The sequence below is a fragment of the Meles meles genome, chromosome 15, assembly GCF_922984935.1.
Source record: "Meles meles chromosome 15, mMelMel3.1 paternal haplotype, whole genome shotgun sequence".
Classification (NCBI taxonomy): domain Eukaryota; kingdom Metazoa; phylum Chordata; class Mammalia; order Carnivora; family Mustelidae; genus Meles; species Meles meles.
The window spans coordinates 65261662-65284727 of record NC_060080.1 but is presented as its reverse complement, the minus strand read 5'-3'; positions in this window follow the sequence as shown (position 1 = coordinate 65284727).

Below are 23066 nucleotides of genomic sequence, written 5' to 3'. Positions count from 1 at the left end.
TAAATGACCTTACTTAGTTGAGATATATGTATATATATATCCCTGTATCTTCATGGTACACATGTGCACACATACACACGTCACATCCCATCACATTTATGGAAATGTTCCAAAGCCATAGAATTGGAAAAAAATTTACCATACCATTTCAGAGTGCCCTAGAATTAAATATATGAGGTTTGGGGATTACCTTCTTTGATGTATGAACACTCCTGGAAATTTATATTAATATTAATATACAGATATTAAAATATTTGCTATCTTCAGTTACACCTGGTAGAACTATAATGACTGTCAGTCAGTTAGGAAGTGATATAATTCAGATGAGATCCAGCATTCAAAATGATGAATCTTAAGGAAAAATGTTTCAGTAGCAGCAAGTAGGGACTGCTGAAGTGTATGAGCAGTTATTATAGTTGTTAACACTATGATAATTCATTTCAAAAATAGAAAGTTACTTTTTTAAGAATAATTTCCCCAGTTGTACTGGGTTCTTAGTTACAGGGTTTTCTTCTGTATTCCCTGCATTCTAAACATAGACCATGTGTCTACATTCAGCCTACATGTGGTACTTCCAAGATAATCATTTCCAAAGCAAGCATGCACAGAGCTCTGTGGTTAGGCTAGAGTACACACTGATTTAAAGTGAGTAAACTGCTCTGAAGGAGTTCTTATGAAAGCTAGAGAAACAAGAATATCATGATTAGTAAGAAAAAGGACAGTGCCTATAGCAATAATGTTAATAATGTAAATTATCATTTATGTGGTACATTTTAAATATTTCCCAAAGAATATTTAATATAATTCAATAACATATTTAAGTATATGTTATAATTCCCATTTTATAAACCAGAGCTCAACAAGATGAAAATAAGCTACCTAAATTCACACAGTTAATAAACTGTAGAACCTGGACTCTAATTCCTCTTTATATAACTGTCATTAAGAGCTGAGTCTTGTGGTTTCTCCACTTTTTGTCTCATGGTTCCCTTACTATGCCTGATAATATTCCTGATTTTTTTGGGAAAAATATAATGTCACTCTGAGAGGAACACTATAAAACATCTTCCCGATCTTTTCCCATCCCCAACAGATTGTCACTTTGCTTGATATGCTGCTTTCACATTTCACATCCTTCCCCAATTTATTTTCCACTCAATAGCAGTGATGCCTTTTTCTTAGCACTCCTAACTAGAGTTTGTAAGATGTGTCAGAATTCAAGTTAAGTGATTTATAATTAGTGATCAGCAGACCTTGGCTCTCTTAAAACTCATGTTGATCATGTATTCCAAAATCATTTTAAAAGACATTATCATTTCCATATAGTCTGTCCCAGCATTATTGTTCTTCTTTCCAGTCCCTTTCATGTTAGGCCCTTAACATTCCTACTGCTCCTACCTCTTTTAGGCCGTCATCACCTAAAAAGTGGATGGTGACAATTGCTATTCAACTAGATTCTATATATTTCCAGTTTCTTAATGCAATCCACTCTGAACACACTGCCACAGTAGTCTTCCCAGTGCAGTCACTTTAGTGGTCAATGATGTTCTCTGGATCTGTATTACCTCCAGCATAAAGTCTAATTATTTTCACTTGGTAGCAGATAAAGATTCAAATGTTCAAGTAACATAAAAGGAAAAGTAAATGACTACTAAGAAACCAGAGATGAGGAGTAGAAAAAACTTACAGTTGGAATAAAAATTTGCCCTATAGTTTTGAAGCATAATAGGCAAAATTTAGCAAGTAATCCAATGGGCAAAGCATTCGACTAAAATTGTTATAGACTGAATTGTGTCTCCCTAACCCAAATTCACACATTGAAGTCTTAACTTCCACTATCTCACACTATATTTCTGGATAGGGTCTTTAAAGAGATACGTTAAAATGAAGTCTTTAGGGTGGACCCAATCCAGTCTGGCAGGTATCCTTACAAAAGGAGGAGATTAGACCACAGGAAGGAAGACCGTGTGATAGGGAAAAGATGGCTATCTATCCACAAACCCGGGAGAGAGGCCTTAGAAGAAATCAACCCTGGCAATGTCTTGATCTTCAATTTCTGGCCTCCAAATTTGTGCAAAATACATTTGTTTCTGATATATAGTCTGTGGTTCCTTGTTCTGGAAGCCCTAGCAAACTGATAACTAATGTTCTCCTAAAGGACTAATTTATTGTGTAGAAATACTCACAAGAGTAAGAGAAGATGAGTGCATTAATGATTGTCAATTGGGTATCAAGTGTAATATTTTAAAAGTAGAAAATACTCCCAAAATGCTTTTGGATAATAAATAGATACATTAAGTTGTCGCTATAATAGAAAAAAAAATGGAATCTATGGAAAGGGTTTCTTATTAATGGAGAAAGCAAGCTTGAAAGTAATATGTAAAATATAATCCCATATAACAATAAAAGCCTTTTAAGGTGACTTTGCTTATTTTATTTGCATATTTTCTTGGGTATCATAATTTTTAACAGTAGCATAGCTTACAATTCATTTCAAACAAATTTATTTTTCCAAAATAATTTTTCAGTTGAATTGATTTTCTTTTTAGCCCCTAGAAAGTTTGTTTTTACTTTTTGTTGCTTCTGTTGTATATAATCCTTGAAATGACCCTGCATAAATTTTCATCATTTTATAATTGGTGTCAAGTATTTTACTCTTCTATTCTGATGATTTTTATTTTGACCAAGATCAATTATTTTCCTGTTAATCCTGAAGTCACTCTGCTGCTTCTTATGGTCAGGTATTAATACAAAAGCTCAATGTGAAAGGGGGTATCTGGGTGCCTCAGTTGGTTAAATGTCCAACTCTTGATCTCAGCTTAGGTCTTGATCTCAGCTTAGGTCTTGATCTCAGGGTCCTGAGTTCAAGCCCCTCATTGGGCTCCATGCTGGTGTGGACCCTACTTTAAAAAGAAAAAGAAGAAGAAGCACACATCTGTTTTATTGCATTCTCAGCACTGGGGTGATTTTTGAATTACTAGTGCAATCAAAAAGCATTTATTTAGTAACCTGTTTACTAATTGAGTCAGCTGCAAACCATAATTGTGAGGACAAAGACCCTGTCTGTCTTTACCACTCTTTCGCTAGTACCACAATGCCTGACATATGATTGGTTAAATGAAGAAATAAATAAACTATGTAGGCATCTTTGAAATTGTTCAAAAATTTTCAACTCTAACTTGCCTTTCCCTTTTGCTTCTGTAAAGCAGTACTAAGATGAAAATTTAATGTCTAATCATGTAACATAACATGATAGTTGAGTGCTTACTGGAAATATGTAAAAAATGCCTGACTACATAGAAAGGAAAAGTTAATTTAGAACAAGAACTATTATAATAATAACCATAATAATTTTATTATCATGATAAGTTTATATTTGTGGATGTAAAATGCCTCTAATATAAGATTTTGACTGATAGGAATGGCACTGAGATTCTGTAAGGATGTTAATCTTAAACAGAATGTCATCATTCCTGCATATGTTTTATCCTTGGTTAGAAAATGATTCATACTGAGGACATTTTTAAGTAGAGTGTCTCAAACCTTCCATAGTTAATATTTCATGTTTCCCTATTTATTATATCAGCTTTTTCACAATATCATTTTTAAAGTTTAACTATTATCATTATAAATGAAGACTGCATTGATTTATTATAACTTCCCTCTATACAATGAGTTTATAACAGATATTAATGCTAGGATTTGAGGAATTTTTAAAAGAGATACTTGTGTTTTGGTTTCCTGCTCTCAATCATTGCTATTATACAATTAATATTACTTCTTAATTAGTTATTTTACATCGAAGTAGAATTGAACTTAACCTCTGGCATTTCACTTTCCTGAGACAATATTATATTGAAATAGCAAGTATTCACTTTCTAAGCATTCATCAAGCAATCGTTCCTTTAGTTGCTATTCAATTATATTATAATGTCATGTTTTAACAGAATATGTTAATGATTAACCATGAAGCATCTAATTCAAAAACTAAGTAAAAAGTAAGCTCATTTTAATATGAATCCTTTTTTAAAGCAAAATGTGAAATGACATAGTCTTACAAATAATCTTGCCTTGCCTCTTTCATATTTACAAATTTAAAATTCAATAGCATTTCATTTTGAAACTAGTGTGGACTCTCCTCTATAGCCCTACCCTGGTGATGCTACAGAGAGGAAATCTCTTGTTTCCCCAAATCTAACAAGTAAAAAGAAAGATGGCAGGATCCCCTTAGGAAGCAGAATGTGTGGAAGATAAGTAGCTTAGAAAGGGAGAGGATGTCACTGATGGGAAAGGGGATTAAAAGCACTTTCATTTCCTCTCCATTGTTTTGTTAACCTTGCCCCTATCATTGCCCAATCACAGGTTAAGAAAACCACAAGTCAGAGGGCACGGCCATTTTGGCAATGAAACATTAGGGCTTCCCTGGATCCCAGCAGTGCCATGACACATGTAGGTGAGCCGTCCACCCCTGAGAATTTGCTCCTCTCCTTCCTCCATGGTTTGAAACAAACAGCAAACTGTACTGGAGCTTTTCAGTCACCTCATTTCCTAAACACCAAAAAGAGAAGCTAGGTCACAGGGTTCAGCACCTTCCTAGAGGTAATATTTTTGGTCAAAAAGCTGAAAATCATGAAGTATGAGGTGAAGTTGGAAGCTAATGAGTCACCAGTGAAATTTCAAGCTCTGTGGAAGACAAACAAGAGACTAAGTAATATATAACAGAGTCCTCTAGAAAACAGACTTTGGGGCAAAACTTATGATCTAAAACTACTATAATATATAATCCCCATGTAGTGTGAGTGAGGGTCAGAGGAATTGAGGCAGTGAAGTGTAGGAAGTAAATACAGTGTGATGCCCTGCCATGCTGCCCATGCTGGCATAGAATGTCCCCTCCACAAGCTCTTCCTCTACTCAGAGGACAAAAGTGGCATTTTATGTCTGATATCAATGTCAGCTCAGACCCCATATCGAACAGTCCTCAAAATGTTTTCTTTCAGAGTTTGTCAAATGGCTGCAGATATTGATGGAAGTATTAAAACATGCATTTTCAGGGGCTCCTGTATGGTTCAGTCACTTTAGTGTCTGCCTTTGACTCAGGTCATGATCCCAGGAAATGGGAAGGAGCCCAGTGTCAGGCTCCTGCTCAGGGGGGAGTCTGCTTCTTCCTCTCCCTCAGCTCATGCTCTCCATCTCTCTCTCAAATAAATAAACAAAATCTTTTAAAAAATAAATAAAACATGCATTTCAGTGGGTGTGATAGCACCCCTCAGGGGCCAAAAATTGGTTCTTGGTGGTAGAGGAAGGGGTTCCAAAAAATTCTTACACTTCAGTAAGATACATATATATAAAGAACAGATATGAGGTGCCTGGGTGGCTCAGTTGCTTAAACAGTTGCTGACACTTGACTGTGGCTTAGGTCATGATCTCAGGGATAGGGATCCATCCTCCCATTGGACACTAAACCCAGCAGGGAGTCTGCTTGAGATTCTCTCTCTTCCTCTCTCTCTGCCCCTCCCCCTAGCTCACTCTCTCTCTTGCTCTCAAATAATAAATTAATCTTAAAAAAATAAAAGGAAAGGAACAGATATACTGCAGTTAGGGCCAGCTGCATAATTTGCAATACCCCTGTGCCAGATGAAAATGCTGGGCACCTTATTCAAAAAGCAGGGAAAGAGTACCACTAAAGATACTAAAATATATAACTTTTTCCTATTGCCTGCAGTCTAGCTCTCTACTTGTGATGGTGTTTATTTTGCCATTTAATGTCATTCAAAATAAAGAAAAATTAAAATTTTAAATTTTTGCAAGAATTTTTCCATTCATCTTTGTATCGTGCAAGCACCATTTTAAATGCAAATGTACGACCAGTCTATTTAACTCCTACGTGGAATCACTAAAATTATGCAATTTGTATTTCACAGCTCATATATACATATGTATTTCTCTTTTTTTGACAGAACACTGGAAACATCGGACAAAACTGTCTTCCCAAGTGAGGATTTATGTACTGGATCTTCTCTATCTCTTATTGATCAAACATTTACTTCTAGAGAGTTAACTCCTCACACACTTAGAGGTTCCAGCTGCTTTGGGAAATGTATTAAAGTTTCTTTTTTGCATAAATACATAGTCTATTTTCATAAATGTTCTGTGTACTTTTAAAAAAAAAAAGAAACTTGGGCGCCTGGGTGGCTCAGTGGGTTAAGCCACTGCCTTCGGCTCAGGTCATGATCTCAGGGTCCTGGGATCGAGTCCCGCATCGGGCTCCCTGCTCAGCAGTGAGCCTGCTTCCCTCCCTCTCTCTCTGCCTGCCTCTCTGTCTACTTGTGATCTCTCTCTGTCAAATAAATAAATAAAATCTATAAAAAAAAAAAAGAAAGAAACTTTATTTTCTAGAATTGATGCGCAATGTGGGATATCTGTTATGTATCTTTAATATGTTCCTTTAAATTAAGTCATTTAGGACTCCTTAGGCTATTTATTTATTTATTTATTTTTAATGAACATATAATGTACTATTTGCTTCAAGGGTACAGGTCTGTGAATCATCAGTCTTACACAGTTCACAGCACTCACCATAGCACATACCCTCCCCAGTGTCCATCAATAACCCAGCCACCCTATCCCTCCATCTCCCGCCCCAGCAACTCTCAGTTTGTTTCCTGAGATAGTCTCTTATGTTTTGTCTCCCTCCCCAGTTCCATCTTTGTTTCATTTTTTTCCCTCTCTGCCCCCCACGACCCCCTGACCTGCTCTCAAACTCCTCATATCAAGGAGATCATATGATAATTGTCTTCCTCTGATTGACTTATTTCATTTAGCATAATACCCTCTAGTTCCATCCACGTCATTGCAAATGGCAAGATTTTGTGGATTTTTGATGGCTGCATAGTATTCCTGTGTGTGTGTGTGTGTGTGTGTGTGTGTGTGTGTATACACATCTTCTTTATCCATTCATCTGTTGATGGACATCTAGGTTCTTTCCATAGTTTGGCTATTGTGGACATTGCTGCTGTAAACATTCGGGTGCACATGCCCCTTCAGATCACTGCGTTTGTATCTTTAGGGTAATACCCAGTAGTGTGATTGTTGGGTCGTAGGGTAGCTCTATTTTCAACTTTTTGAGGAACGTCCATACTGTTTTCCAGAGTGTCTGCACCAGCTTGCATTCTCATCAGCAGTGAAGGAGGGTTCCCCTTTCTCTGTATCCTTGCCAACATCTGTCATTCCCTGACTTGTTAATTTTAGCCATTCTGACTGGGATGAGGTGGTATCTAATGTTGGTTTTGATTTGTATTTCCCTGATGCCAAGTGATGTTGAGCACTTTCTCAAGTGTCTGTTGGCCATTTGGATGTCTTCTTTGCAGAAATATCTGTTTATGTCTTCTGTCCATTTCTTGATTAGATTATTTTTTCTTTGGGTGTTGAGTTTATAAGTTCTTTATAGATTTTGGATACTCTGCAAAAATGTGTATTCTAAAATCCCTCATTACCATAACTCTTATATCTTCATCATAAATTTTAGTCTTTACATTTATAAATTACTTATTTGTCTTGTTTCATGATGTTTTACTTTATTTAAATTCAGGCTTGTCAAATAATTATGTCTGTCACCCCGTTCTTTTGTTGTGGTTGTTGCATTTGCCTGGTACTTCTTTATCATCTTGTAATTTTAGCCTTTGTTAATGTTTTTGTTTTAGGTGTACCCCTCTTATATAGCAGACAGCTGGGTTTTGCGTTCTGTGCCATCAGAATATCTATTCTTTTTTAAAGATTTATTAATTTATTTATCTTAGAGGGGAGTCTTCAAGATTCTTAGAGAGAATCTTCAAGCAGACTCTCTGCTGAGTGAAGAGTCCAGTGTGAGGCTCCATTTCATGACCCATGAGATCATGACCTGAGCTGAAACAAAAAAGATTTGGATGCTTAACTGACTGAGCCACCCAGACACCCCTACATCTTTTCTCTTTTAAAAGGTGAGATAAGTACAGTCAAATGTTCCACTAAAATGGATTTCTTTAGTTCCTGTCCTGTCAGATTATTTCATGCTTTGTGTTGTTGTATTTTCTATTTGTCTTCCACCATGTGGTCCACTTTCTTTGAATTGAAATTTCTATTGTTTGTATTTCTTTTGGTATTTATGATTTTGTTGTTGGTCCAGTGGGCATGCTTATGCTATTATCTTCATATAATTTCCTTATTCCCAACCTGGTTGACCTAGGACCTTACTGACAGTGTGTCCACTTAAAATATTATGCATTGCTCTTGTTTCTCGCTTGTGTGATAATCAACAGTGCAATTTTATATTTCCCTACACTTTCCTCTCTCCTCCCATTAAAAAAAAAAAAAAAGATTTATTTATTTTAGAGAGAGAGAGAGAGCATGTGTGTGCAAATGGGGGGAGAGACAGAGGGAGAGGGAGAGAGAATCTTCAGCAGATGCCCTGCTAAGCACAGAGTCTAACTGGGGGCTTAATCCTGGGACTCCAAGGTCATGACCTGAGCTGAAATCAAGAGGGGGACGTTTAACTCACTGAGGCCTCCAGGTGCCTTTCTCCTCCCCCTTCTTAAGTTACGTTATTTCGACTTTGTCAGAGCATGTACTATGTGTGTATTGCTCTTACTCTTTTACACCTACCTTTGTTAAATTTTAGATTTGTAGTTAAATTTATCCAACATTTTAAAGCAACTGGTTTCCTAAATGTCCCTGTAAGCCTCCAGGGTGAATGAAGTTTGATGTTAACAAGATTATTAAAGAAGGGCTCATTAGTGCAAAATTACTTAGTATTGGATGTCCAAAACTGATTTTTCATAGCCTTCCTTTTTGAAGGAAAACTTAGTGTGATATAAAAAAGAAAGTACCTCCTAGCACAATATTTTCAAGAAACTCAGATTTGATAATTATACCTCTTATACTTTTATATATAGCCATGCAATAATAAAAATGTAGTATGTAATGCAAATTAAGGCAATGTAATTACTGAAACACTCTAAAATATGTCAAGAAACGAAAAAAGGAAGTATAAGACAGGTAAGGGCACCTGAAAATTACAGATGGTATTATAAAGTTATAACCAAATATTTTGATAATTTCTCTCTGTGTAAGTGTTCTAAATGATCTGATCAAAAGATAAAGATCATCACACTAGATTTCTAAAATCTAACTTTTTATAATAAATCCAGCTAATGCACTTAAAAGTAAAAGACATAATAAAGATGTGACATGCATATATCCACAGTAATAATTGCAAAATGACCTTTGGACAAAAAAACATTTATACAGATGTGTAAGGTCATCCTATAATGATAAAAGATTTGTTTCATCGGGAAAACAAAATATTTTGAATTTTTATGTCTCTATATGATCTCAATATGAAAAAAATTAAGAATTACTAGAAAAGATAAAAATTAATAATTATACTGGGAAATTTTAACACACACTTCTCATTAATAGAAAAGTCAGATAAAAATATGTATAGAACATTTTTAATATAGGAGACTTACTTAGAATGCTACATTATAAATTTTGGACAGAACATCTTTATTTCACACTCATGTGGAGAATTTATGAAGATTATCCATATAGTGCTGTGCCATAAAACAGTGCCAATGCATTTCAAAGTTCTGAATGAATGCCGAACGTATTTACTGACCTCTTGGAAATTAAGCTGGAAATGAATAAGAATGACTAAAATCCAAAAAGACCTCGGTGTTTGAAAATTAGCAGAGACGAGCCTTCCGGGAACTGAAAGTCATAATGTACCTTGAACAGAGTGTATTTTTACCTTGACTCTGTGTAAATGAGAGGATGCAGGAGGGGGCAAGTGGAGAGAGAGAACAAAGCATGTATTTCTCAAAGTGGTCACAACATGGTGAGAAATATAATTTAAAATGAAGGGTAAAAATGCATTTTATTTCTATTTCTGATTTTGTTATTTTATTTCTTTACCTCCCGCCCACCTTTGTCTTCCATGATTTTTAAAATCTGTGCAGGCAAAATCTTCCCCGAAAACAAGCAGCTCAGACTAAGTGACTCAAGGAGGGCCTAGGTGCTGTCTGCATTAAGGCAGGCTGTATCTATGAGAGGTATCCTCTTACTTGACTGGTGGGTTTTTCATGGGCACTGATACCCACTCAAGTGGCAGATACCAAATGAAGACTTTTTCTCTTCTCTGAGATTTTTCAGATTGGGACTTCAGCCTATAGATCGTTTATGTGCTTCAGGTGCCCTCCAGCAGACAATTATGATTTCTCTCAATCCCTAGATTCCCACAGCCTACCAGACCCAGACATTCTGTTTCCTCCTAGCAAGTGCCTTTTTGGATAGACTCTCTCCCAAGATAACTGGAACACAGACAGTTAATAAACCAGCTTAACATTTGTGTTTATGTATCTTATTATGTATGTTATTGAACCAGTTTATTGGATATTAGGCAACTATTACCATTGTAGAGATGGAAACTGATTATCTCGTTATTCTTTTTGACCCCTGAACTGGGGAGAATAGAGTCTAAAATTTAAAAATATGCAAATGCAAAAATAGTCATTTGTTAAGTATCATGTTAATTTTAGATTCAATACTGACCAACGAAGAAAGTACCAAATTTAACAAAGTTGGATTTAGTCATCATAAAATTGGGATGATTACTTTGATTACAATATTTTTTTTCATCAGAAGACATTTAGCCTACCATTTAACCATGGGGTATATGTTGATTTAGGTGTATAGTCTTTGACCTATATAAAACTAAATATAATGCAAGCCAGAAGTCCAAAATCCTAAAATTGTAAGTAGATCGTGTGCACGGATGGAATAAAGAAGAGTCCCAGTGTTGCCTAAATTCTTAAACTGGTTTTTCCAGAACTTGTCATCAGAATCTGAGAAAAGATGAGGTTAATAAACAAGGAAACAAAAAATAAAAGCTAAAATAAGATAACAATTTAACAAGGATTCTCCAGCAAAAGAAAAACATAATGGACAACATATGTGAAAAACACTCAACATCACTAGAAACTGAAAAAAAAAAAAAAAATTAAAACACAATGAGATGCCCTCTTTCACCCACAAATGAGCAATCAGAGTAAAGGTGGACTAAGATGGGCATTTTGATACACTGCTCAAAGGAGTGTAAATTGCTCTAACCCTTCTGAGTAGCAATTTGACAATCAAGGACATAAGAATGCTTCATTATCTTTGCCCCAGTAATTTTACATCCAACATGAGGAAGTAACTCTAAATACAACTTCATGAATAAAGGCATCTGTTGTGAAGTTATTTATAATACTAAAAACAATCAAAATGTCCAAGAAGAGAATGCTTAATTAAATTGTTATACTCACATATGAATGCTAAGCAACCTTTGAAAATTATGTTTATGCAAAAGTAGTTATGAGAAAGTACTTATGGTGAAATTAATAATAACTGGCAAAAGTTATATAAAACTATGATCCCAACTATGGACAAATATGTCCCGTAACTCCTGGCAAAAACAAATACAGAACCTCTTTGCAGGAAGGTATCCTTGAACTCTGACTCCCTAGTGCTCCCACAACTGAATTCTATAAAATATGAACTGAAAAAGAATCCCAAAATTGAGGCGTTAAGCAGCAACTATGAGAGTATTTCAGATACAATAACTTCCATTTATAAAGGAGAAAAATTACCTTTAGTATGTTTGAAGAAACACAGATGAAAGAAGTGATAACCAACAAATAAGAAACCATTAAAAATGACAAAATTTTGTTAAAGAATAAAATAGAATTTCTCAAATAAAAATATATGATACGTAATATGTAACATAATAATATTTAATAAAAATAATACTAAGTGCTTATTTAAATACCACTCAAGAATGAATAAACTAGACAATAGGGCTGAATTTCACATGGCATGTTCTCTTAAGGTGGCCCTCTATTTCCAAGAATCCACATTCTTAATACTTGAATTTGAAAACAGAAATAGATTCTGCAAACATCCACTGAAACAGGACTGGTGACATTTGCACACATGTGAAGATAATCAAATATTTCTTTCTTTGGTCCTGATGATTTTATTTCAAGATTTCTCTTCCTTTTGTGCGGTGAACAGAACTGATATAAGCTGTTCTATTTATATTAGTGACATGTACTATCGTAGGCTCATTGCCTGGCGTCTTGTTTTGAGCCAAAATTAGTTCTGTCAAAGAATGCCTATAGAGGAGTTGTTTGTGACCTCCACATGGAATATGAAAGTTTATAATCTTATCCATGTAAGCTCCTAAAATTGTAAAATTGGAATCTGAGGGACTAGTCTGCAGTATAAGCAATAAACTCTGATCCAGTTAACTCTTAACTTCTGAAATGCAAATCTCTGAACTACAACATGCCATGTTGGCAACAAGTTCCTTACATGCTCAATAGAAGCCTTGGATGACCTATTCAAATGACCCAGAACAGTACTGACACATGGTATGAGCCACTCAAAAATAATGAATATGATGATATTCATAGTATCACCATTGCTCAGAGTGAAAAATAAAATGCTTATAAAGTGGGGGATAGTTAAATACACTGATCAATATTTAGTAGCAATCATAAGTATGAGATAATGCCAAATACACAAACATAAAAGATCCTCCAAATACTTGTTAAGTTAGAAATTAAAAAATAACAAGCCTATAAAGCAAAACCCCGGTTATATTACAAATGTTAAATAAAATTGTATATATTCACACATGCTGCATTTGATTTTCATGCATAGGGAAATAGTGTATCATTAGCAGTGTTTGCTGCTGAAGGGTTAGGTTGGTTGAGAGAGAATGAAGTCATTCTATAACTCTTTCCAGTACGAAGTCTTGTACTATTTACTTTTATTCACTAACATTTGTTCTTACATTATTTGATGAATTAAAATAATGAAAAAAAATAATGCAGGTAAAGTTGCAATATAGTCTCATAGAGAATACAATCACAGACTAATTGGGAGTTAGGGGAGTTTTTATTGCTTTCTTGGTGCAGACACATACTTTTGAGCATCTTTTTGCCCCAAATCCAAATGCTTCATCTCCAACTTTTTAATATACTACCCATTTATTTTAACTTGTTTCCCCCGCAGTTTGACACTTCCACCTGGCACTAATTTCCTGTGTATGTTCTTCAGCTTAAGAGAGTACAGGGAGTCAGGAAGGAAAGTGACAGGCAGGTATCAAGACCTGCACAGAGTCTGAGATTTCCTTACTCGAAGCCGTGATATTCCTGGGCAGAGACAAAGGACTTATTACTAACAAGAGCAATGGCAATTGCATTAGTATTTTCTTTATCATTTCCCTTGGCCCATCTTCCTACTGGGAAATGCAAAGAGGACCAAATGACTCCTACACATATAGTGGGTTACATTACAGGAAAGGAGCCCTGAGCTTACAATATAAATCTGTAAGTGATCAGTTAGCATGCCTGACACTATTTCTATCAGCCAAGATTGTTTATTATGAAAACATGATTGAAAAGTAGAACATTTCAAGAACCAAAAAGAAAATCAATGCCTGTGCTGCAAGACACACATGCTGAAATGCGAAACATCAAAAAACATACTAATGTCATTTTGGTGAGTCACTTTCTCCTCTCTTTGATGAGAGCACTGCAAGGGACTGTCATGTCACTGAATGAACAGTCCTGTTTCTCCTAAGTAAATACCTTGTACTTTTTAATGGTGAGCTTTGATAGTATCTTAACAGCGGTTTAAAAATACATAGAGATGGAAGCTAAGAGTTATAGAAAATCTTAAAGATGGGTAGGAGAAAAGTTCATTGAAATTTAAGATAAGGGACAAACTATTCCTAGTAGAAATAGTCAAATACAGCACAAATATAGTAAAGCAGTATTCCTGGCTAGAACTAGAATGATATTTGGAGAAAATGAACTATATTACCCTGTGTTTTGTGAGACTACACTAAGTAATTCAGAAGAAAAAGATTAATGGTAATTTTCTTTCTGATAGAGAATTACTTGATTCCAGAGCTGTGTTTAGGAAAAAAATACATATTTTCAATGGAGAAACCTGGCAGACACAATCTTAATCGAGCGATCAAGTTTAACTTCATCAGCACGTCACTACTTATTGACAGCATGTACTTCCTTTTTTTTTTTATTTACTTATTTATTTATTTGACAGAGAGAGAGGTCACAAGTAGGCAGAGAGGCAGGCAGAGAGAGAGGGAGAAAGAGGCTCCTCACTAAGCAGAGAGCCTGATGCGGGGCTCGATCCCAGGACCTGAGATCATGACCTTAGCCGAAGGCAGAGGCTTAAACCACTGAGCCACCCAGGTGCCCCTGACAGCATGTACTTCTTAATAGAGGCATTGAGAAAGTGTCAAGGTCATGATAGATAAAGAAGGATTATACAACTGTCACAGAATGGAGAAAACTAAGGAGATGTAATAAGGATCTTGGACTGGATCCTGAAAGAGAAAAATAATATTAATAAATAATAATAAGTAAATAATATTAATAAGAAAATCAATGAATAAAGCCTGTATGTTAGTTCATAACACTTCACTAATAGTTAATTCTTAGTTTTGTCAGTTGTTCTATGGTTTGTAAAATGTCAACATTAGGGGAAAAGGGTGAAAAGTATATGGGAACTCTCTGTACTTTTTTTTTTTTTTTTTTTTTTTTTGCTTCTGTCTTAAGTCTAAAGTCATCAAAAAAAAATTATGGTGTATGAAACCAAGAAAATAAGTGAGACCAATAAGCTATGATTTTATTTACCCTGGAGCATCATCATAGATCATTAAATTAATGGCCTCCAATAAACCATGTCTCTTAATATTCACACCTTCACACATTGACTCAGACATGGGTCTTGTGATTTGGCTTAGCCAATCACAAATCAGCAAGCATGAGGCAAGCAGAGGCTTGATGAGTGCTTGAACATTGGTATTTGTTCTCCTAGGATGCCATGACTGCCATTTGCTCTAGCAGGTTATTCTGCTGAAGTGTCCAAGTAGAGCGGGATGAGGCACCCCAGACAACAGGCATAGCTAACCAACGGGCATGTGAGTGAGATTGTTTCGGACAACCCAGCCCCAGTCAAGCTACCAGATGACAGTAGATTTACAGAAGACCCCAGCAAAAGTATCACTGTAATACTAGGCTGATTCTAGGCTATCCGCAGAATTATAAGCAAATAACCTGTGTTATTTACTACAGATACACATGTCATTTACTATAGATATACATGTTATTTGTTATTTGTTGTGGCAACTACTCAACTATGTGCATAATTTGATGTCTCATTTATGTTGAATAAAGTGAATGTGGTAAACAATACTTTTTTAAAAAATGGGTATGCATTGGTTGTAATCTAACACAACTAGGGTCAGAATAATGGTCAGGGCCTCTTAGATGTCCTGTACATGTGGAGATTTTCTGTCCTCTACTTCTGAACAGTGAAGGTGAACAGTATCTCGAAGCAATGGATGACTTCTTATAGACATCTTGTAATCAATAGCTGTAGGAAAAAAGAGCTCATCTCTGGGAACTGAAAAGAGCATCTCTTTGGCTATTGTCTACTTGCACAGATAGCTGCTCTCCTTTATTCAGTGCAAACCTCTTGCTATAAAACTCACGGTAATTTAGTGGAATAGTCAGACTCGTTGCTCAAAGATATAGCCTCTAGACTGTACAAACAACAAAAACGGGTACAGTCAAATGTGCATGCTTTGGCCAGTAATTTTTCTGTGGATTTACAAAATGTCTGAGATAAAACCCGTACCCACAAATATTCCCAATGGTTCAGTCTTTCCTTATAATAACTGTTCAAGTTTTCTCTGATTCAGGGAAATAAATGAAGTGGGGTTTTTTTGTTGTTGTTGTTGTTGTTTTGTTTTTGGTTTTTTTTTTTTTTCAGGAAGCCTAGACAGCTCATAGCCTCTGAATACAGCTCTCAGGTTTTTGGACTGTTGCTCTTTTAACCCTGTGCCCTCTTGGTCAATCAGTCCTCAACAGATCTTCTTTAAGGGGAAACCCTTGGATTCCTCTGAAGCCCAGAGCTCAAGATGAAGACCTCAGGTTCTTATGGCTTCAGTCTCCTTTTTACTAAGGACGCAAATACTATACATGGGATGCCTTCCTCAGTCCTTCATAAGACAGATTTCCTCACTACCAACTACTCTTTTTCTTTCCATTTTAAATGTGTTTTGCTTTAAGAAATGCTACCATGCTGATACAGAAATAATGAGAGGAGAAAATAAATTGTAAAACATTCTATTTTTTCTAGCTGGTGTATCAAATGCTGCAATCCATCAGTGAAGAAAACTTGATAAAATGTATATGAATTTGAAATGAAATATAAATGCATCATTATTTGCAGATGATGTGGTATTATATATTAAAAACCTCAGAGTATCTACAGATGCATTATTTTCTTATAATTAAGAAGGTAATTTAGCAAAGTTGTGGGATACAGTGCCAGTGTACCAAAATATATCAACTCTACTGACTATAAACTAGCAACAAAAAATTTGAAAATGGCATATAAATACTACCACTTATGCAGCTTCAAAAAGTATTACTATTTTTAAGTAGGCTCCACACCCAAAGTGGCCCAAACTCATGACCCTCAGATCAAGACCTGAGCTGAGTTCAAGAGTTGGACACTCACCCAACTGAGTTACCCAGGCACCCCATAAAATTACTAAATGCAAGACCATGACAAAATAACACTATGTACTCATTAGATTTTAAAACAAGTGAACATCAAATGTTTGTGAGGCTATGGAACAAGCAGAACTCGTACATGTTGCTGGTAATCAAAGAGTAATGTGTTAGAACTAATCTGGAAATAGTTTTGGCAATTTCCTGTAAACTAAACAGTGATCTTTCCTATTTCCTTATTTTTTAAAAAGATTTGTTTACTTAGAGAGCGAGGATGGGGCAGGAGGAGGTAGGAGTAGGGGGCAAAAGGAAAGGGAGAGAGAAAATCTCAGGCAGACTCCTGGGTGAGTGCAGAGCCCAGTGCAGGACCTGATCTCACCACCCTGAGATCATGACGCTGAGCTCATGACCTAAGCCAAAATCGAGAGTCAGACACTTAGCCAACTGAACCACCAGGTACACTTTTCCTATTCTCTTATAAACTCACTTCTAAATACTTACCTGACAAAAATGAAAATATATATCCCACACAAAGACTTGTACTAGAGCCTTCATAGCAACTTAATTCATAATAACACAAAGCTAGAAATGTCTCAAAATGTGCATAATCAGAAAAATGGATGAACACTGTATGGTATATGATAATTATGGAATATTACTAAGCAATAAAAAAGAAGCTATACTAATAGCTTCTATTATACTAACTATTATACTAATATACATGATGACATGAATAAATATGGCCACCTGTATCTATTGTTAAGTGTTGAATGTATGATTTTATTTATATCTATCAATCTATAGTTAAAAAAAAATGAAAAGTGTTTACCTTAGGGGGATGATTAACTGGAAAGAGGCAGGGAGTAAATTTCTGGGATGATAAAAATATTCTGTATTTTGATAGGATTGAGGATTATGCTAGTAAATGTAAAATTTCCCTTAAAAAAGGAATGGACTAGGAGTGCTTGTTTGGCTCTGCTCTTGATTTCAGCTCAAGTCATGATCCCAGAGTCCTGGGATCAAGCCCCACATGGGGCTCTCTGCTCAGTAGAGAGCCTGCTTCCTCCTACTCTCACTCTCTCTGCCTGCCTCTCTGCCTACTTGTGATCTCTGTCTGTCAAATAAATAAATAAAATCTTAAAAAAAAAAAAAGAAATATATCTTTTTAAAAAAGGAAAGGGGAGGTGCCTGGGTGGCTCTGTTGATTAAGCATCGGCCTTCTGCTCAGGTCATGATCCCAGTGTCCTGAGATCAAGCCCTGCATAGGGCTCCTTGCTCAGCAGGGAGCCTGTTTTTCCCTCTCCCTCTGCCTGCCTCTCCCTCTGCTTGCGCCCTCTCTCTCTCGCTACCCCTCTCTGTCAAATAACGAGATAATAATAATAAAACATATTTCAATTGTTAACAAATTTATTATAGATTCGATAAGTTCACAATAAAAGTGTTGGCACCCCGTATGTCTGTGATAGAGTGTGGGTAAGCGTGAGTGTTATAAATTGCTCAGCTGATTCTAAAACTTATTTGGAAATACAAAATGTCAATAATAACTGAGACAATCTTGAAGAGCAAAAAAAATTTTTTGAAGGATTTATACACCAAATATCAAGGATAATCATGAGACTACAGTTGTTAACATGATATAGCGCTGGTATAAGGACAAATGAATAGAAAAATGGGATAGCACAGACTAGAAACAGAACAACATATAAAGGCTTTAACATGAGTGACACTGAATTAAAATAGGGAAATGATGAGTGGGTTTTGTTTTTTATTTTTTTTTATCCTGGAAATTGTGCTATGACATTTGGATACCCATATGGAAAAAAATAATAGCTCACACTGCACAAAAAAATTAATTACAAGTGAATTGTAATTGTGACATGTAACCTACATGTCAAAAAGGGGGAAACAATTTCTAGAAGAAAATAAAGGAAACTATAGTCATCGTCCCAGGGTAGGTATATATTTCTTTTTCTTTTTTTTTTTTAAGATTTTATTTATTTATTTGACAGAGATCACAGGTAGGCAGAGAGAGAGGAGGAAGCAGGCTCTCTGCTGAGCAGAGAGCTCGATGCGGGACTCGATCCCAGGACCCTGAGATCATGACCTGAGCCGAAGGCAGAGGCTTTAACCCACTGAGCCACCCAGGTGTCCCGGTATATATTTCTTGAACAGTAAACAAAATCATAAAGTAAAAGAAAAATAAATTGAACTTCATTAAAATTTAAATCTTTTGTTCTTCCAAATTTTTTTTAATCAATAAAAAAGGCCAGCTATAAGGTGGGAGAAATGTTTTTGAAATATATTTATCTCACCAAGAAGTCAAAGAATACATAAAAATCCATCTAAAACAATAAGCCCAATTTAGAGAATGGCAAAAATGTTTAATGGGAACTTCAAAAAATTTAAATGGCAAATATAGTTCAAAAAGTTGCTCAACTTTTAAATTCACCATTAAAAATGTGATTGATAACTACAGTGAGATATCACTACACAACCACTTCAATATCAAAAAGGCAAAAGAACAGCAATATCAAATGGTATTTTAAAAGTAGTAAAACTAATACTTTCATGACTATTTGGAGATATGTAAATAGATACAACCACTTTGGAAATATAATTAGCAATGTATAATAAAATTGAACATAGGTTATTTCATGACTCAACAATTTTATCTCTGGAAATGTAACCAACAATATACCCAGCATATATGTATATATATACAATCATTGACATACCCTCTTGTTCTAAGAAACACAAGCACTGTAGAGAATAACAACAACAACAAAAGTTTTATTGTTATTTTTTAACAAGCACTATCAAAGAAAACCTACTATGTTACAAATGATGATTTTGAGCCAATTGTGTTTTCAGTTCCTTCATATCTGTTTGAATTCAAAGATGAATTGAACTCACGCCATTTGGTATACAGTGATAATAATAGAAAATGCCTGCACATAAGGAAATTAGACTCTAATAGATTTTAATAAATGAATTTATTCAAGTATTAAGTATAAATATGTGTTGTGGCAATGCAAATATTTTTCCTTCCTTCATAAACATTTAATACAAATTTGGAGATAAGAGATCTCATGTGTATCAATCAAAATCATTTCACTTGGGGCACCTGGGTGGCTCAGTGGGTTAAAGCCTCTGCCTTCGGCTTAGGTCATGATCCCAGGGTCCTGGGATCAAGCCCTGCATAGGGCTCTCTACTCAGCAGGGAGCCTGCTCCCTCCTCTCTCTCTGCCTGCCTCTCTGCCTACTTGTGATCTCTGTCTGTCAAATAAATAAATAAAATCTTTAAAAAAAAAATCATTTCACTTGAAATGTTTTTTTGTGTCACAGTTTCTGTTTTCCAGAAAAATATATACAAGATTGTTAATAAGCTAAATAACTGTTGGCTATCTGACATCTCTCCAAAATTGGGCCCATGAATCTAAATAGAATCTCCTTTTTAAATTAATCACTTGTTTTATTATTTAATCATTTGCTTTATTATCTTTCACTATAAAACTTAATTTAGTAATAAGTCATTACTGAATGTAATGTACAGAATTAGCAAATATTCCTAGCTCAGTACCTGACACGTTGGAGGGGACCAACAAGAATTTTCTGAATGATTGAGTAGATGTTAATAAAGAAACTGCGCAATTATTTTAAGTTAAAAAAGTAGAAGGACACGGGAAATGAATATTATTATTTACTATTCATTTAATTTAGTGCATCATTTTATTTGCATTTGGGGAAATGCTTTGTCTTTCAGAAATTGACATTCTGTTTCTGAAATAAGTCCAGAAATTGTGTATGATGATGTAGAAGCTTTCCAATATTTCTACCTTGGCAAAGATATGAAATTCAGTTCACATGTCTGAGGTCTTTTCCCATATTCTCTCCCTCAATTAATAGACAACACTTTTCCCCCTTATTTTACAGGCTTGAGAAAAATAAAATTTCATCTGTTTCCTGTTAATAAAGTTAGAGGCATCACAAGATCCTGCTTGTAATTCATGCTTATCCTTATTATCTTTACCCTTGAGTTGACCTCTGCCTATTAGTTTTGTTTGTTCAGTTTAGTTTTTTATTTTTTTCCAATTGCCAAATTCCCCAGTAAGTCTTTCCATGAGAAATAAAATTATATTCTTGGTACTTACATCTTCGTACAAGGAGCACTTTAATATTAAAACATTTCTTTTGGTTAAAATAAAGAAACTACCCAGTTAAATGCATTACAAATGGTCTCCTAAATATTGCATATTATGAAATTATTCTCAGTCCTTTCCAAGAAAGGCACAAGGAATGGTTTCACAGTGATATTCTTTGACTAACAATATTTAAACAAATATAATTAATATGTTTCCCTAATAGTATAAAATAGCTTATAAAATGAGAATTTCATGTTATTCTATATGGTTTAATACTTTTACGGTAAAGGTGTCAAATATTTCTGATTCATTAATCTGTCGTTCATATGCCTTCAAAACTTGCAACAATCTTTCCTTTTATGTGTTCATGTATTTATGCATTCACTCATTCATGTGTTAATTTAGCTATGCTCATTCACCAATTATAATAGCCCTAAACTAAGTTCTGGAATTAAAATAGTAATAGTAGTAGTGCTTTTTTTTTTTTTTAACAACATAGTACTTAACATTCATTTTACTGCTTTCATTTGTGAGCTTCCTCTAGGCTCTAATGGAAATAGTTAAAGGAAGACAAGTTTATATAATTGCTCATGGCATCCAAGAGGCTACTAACATTCTGCAGAAATTCTCAGACATTATTTTCTTCTATCATTATAATGTATATAAATTTCTATCTGCATATAGTATGGCCCAATAAAAATAATTTACCTCAGCCTCTATGATCTTACAAAAGATGTCCACTTTTCAACAAAAATTACAAGGCACACAAAAAAGTAACACACATATTTCACTGGAACTTTTAAATATCTATGATTATTATGTTAAAAACCACTATGGAAAAAGGTAGACAACATGCAAAATCAGATATATAATTTCCAGCAGGCTGATGCAAACTATTAGTAAAATCCTAATGAAATGGTAGAAATGAAAAACACTTCATTAAAAGCAATGAAGTATGTATTCAACAAGCTAGCTCATCAGTAGGTTCAACATATCTCAGTAAAGAATCAGTAACATTTCCCCTAATAACAGGAAAAAAGGCAAGAATGACCTTTCTCACTGATTTTGAAAGTCCTAGTCAGTGAAATAAAACAAGAAAAAAAATACAGAATGAAAATGATTAAATAAACCTGTATGGATATAGGACATAATATTTACATGTATTACATTCTCAAAGAATCTATAAAAACCCTTAAATATTATGGATAAATATAGATATACCCCAGGATACTAAGTCATTATGAAAAATTCAATTGTATTTATGAATAATGGCTGTGAAAATAGCAAATTGAAGTTTTAAAGTAACATTTGCAATAGCATCAAGAAAATGAAATATTTTAAAAAATGAAATATTTAAGCATAAAGTTAACAAACTACACATAGGATCTGCATGTTAATAATTATGAACACTGAATAAAAAATTAAGATTGTCCTAATAACATATTGAGTGAATTAGGATAATTAGTAACATTTATTGATGCCAGTACTCTACAAACTGATCTATAGAGTGAATGCAAACCCAGTCTAATTTTTTATAGAATATTTTTGTAATATTGATAAGCTTGTGTTGAATTTATATAGAAAGAAACAGTAGCTGAAATTACCAAAACTAATGGGAGAAATAAAAACAAACTTGGAAAATTCATACTTCCTGATTTCAAGATTCACTAAAAATTTTGCTCTAATTAAGATATTATGTTATAAGGAAAGGAAAAAAATATGCATGAGTAGTACCAATTAGAAAGCAGAGAAATAAACACACAAAATATAGCCATCTGTTTATTTGTAAAAATGCAAAGGCAATTAAGGCGAGAAAAATCTATTCAAGAAATGATGGTGGGCCAACAGGATTTCAGTGCATACTTCAAAAGTTAGGCAAATTATTAAATCAATAAGAAGCACAAACTGAAATCTAAAATTTAAAATTTTTAACCCATCAAAAAGAATATATATAGGAAAAAATTTGTTGTCTTCAGTTAGACAAAAGTTTTGTTTTATGCCACACCAACAGCACAATCCACAAAAGAAAAATATTGATAAAATTAGAAATTTTTTTGCATAAATAAGTGGCTGTCACCATGTTAAGTGAATGAAAAGACAAGCCATTTATTATCTAACAAAAGGAATCAAGGATTCTTAAAGAAGTGGTAGATTCCAAGATGGGTCTGGAGCACGTTGCAGTGCCTGAAAATAAGGAAATACCCGTAAAGGTATGGCAGCATGTTGAAATGGCACAAAAAAAAATCCCAAAAAATTCCCAAAAGCTAAAACTAGAGAATTTTGGGGGGGAAAA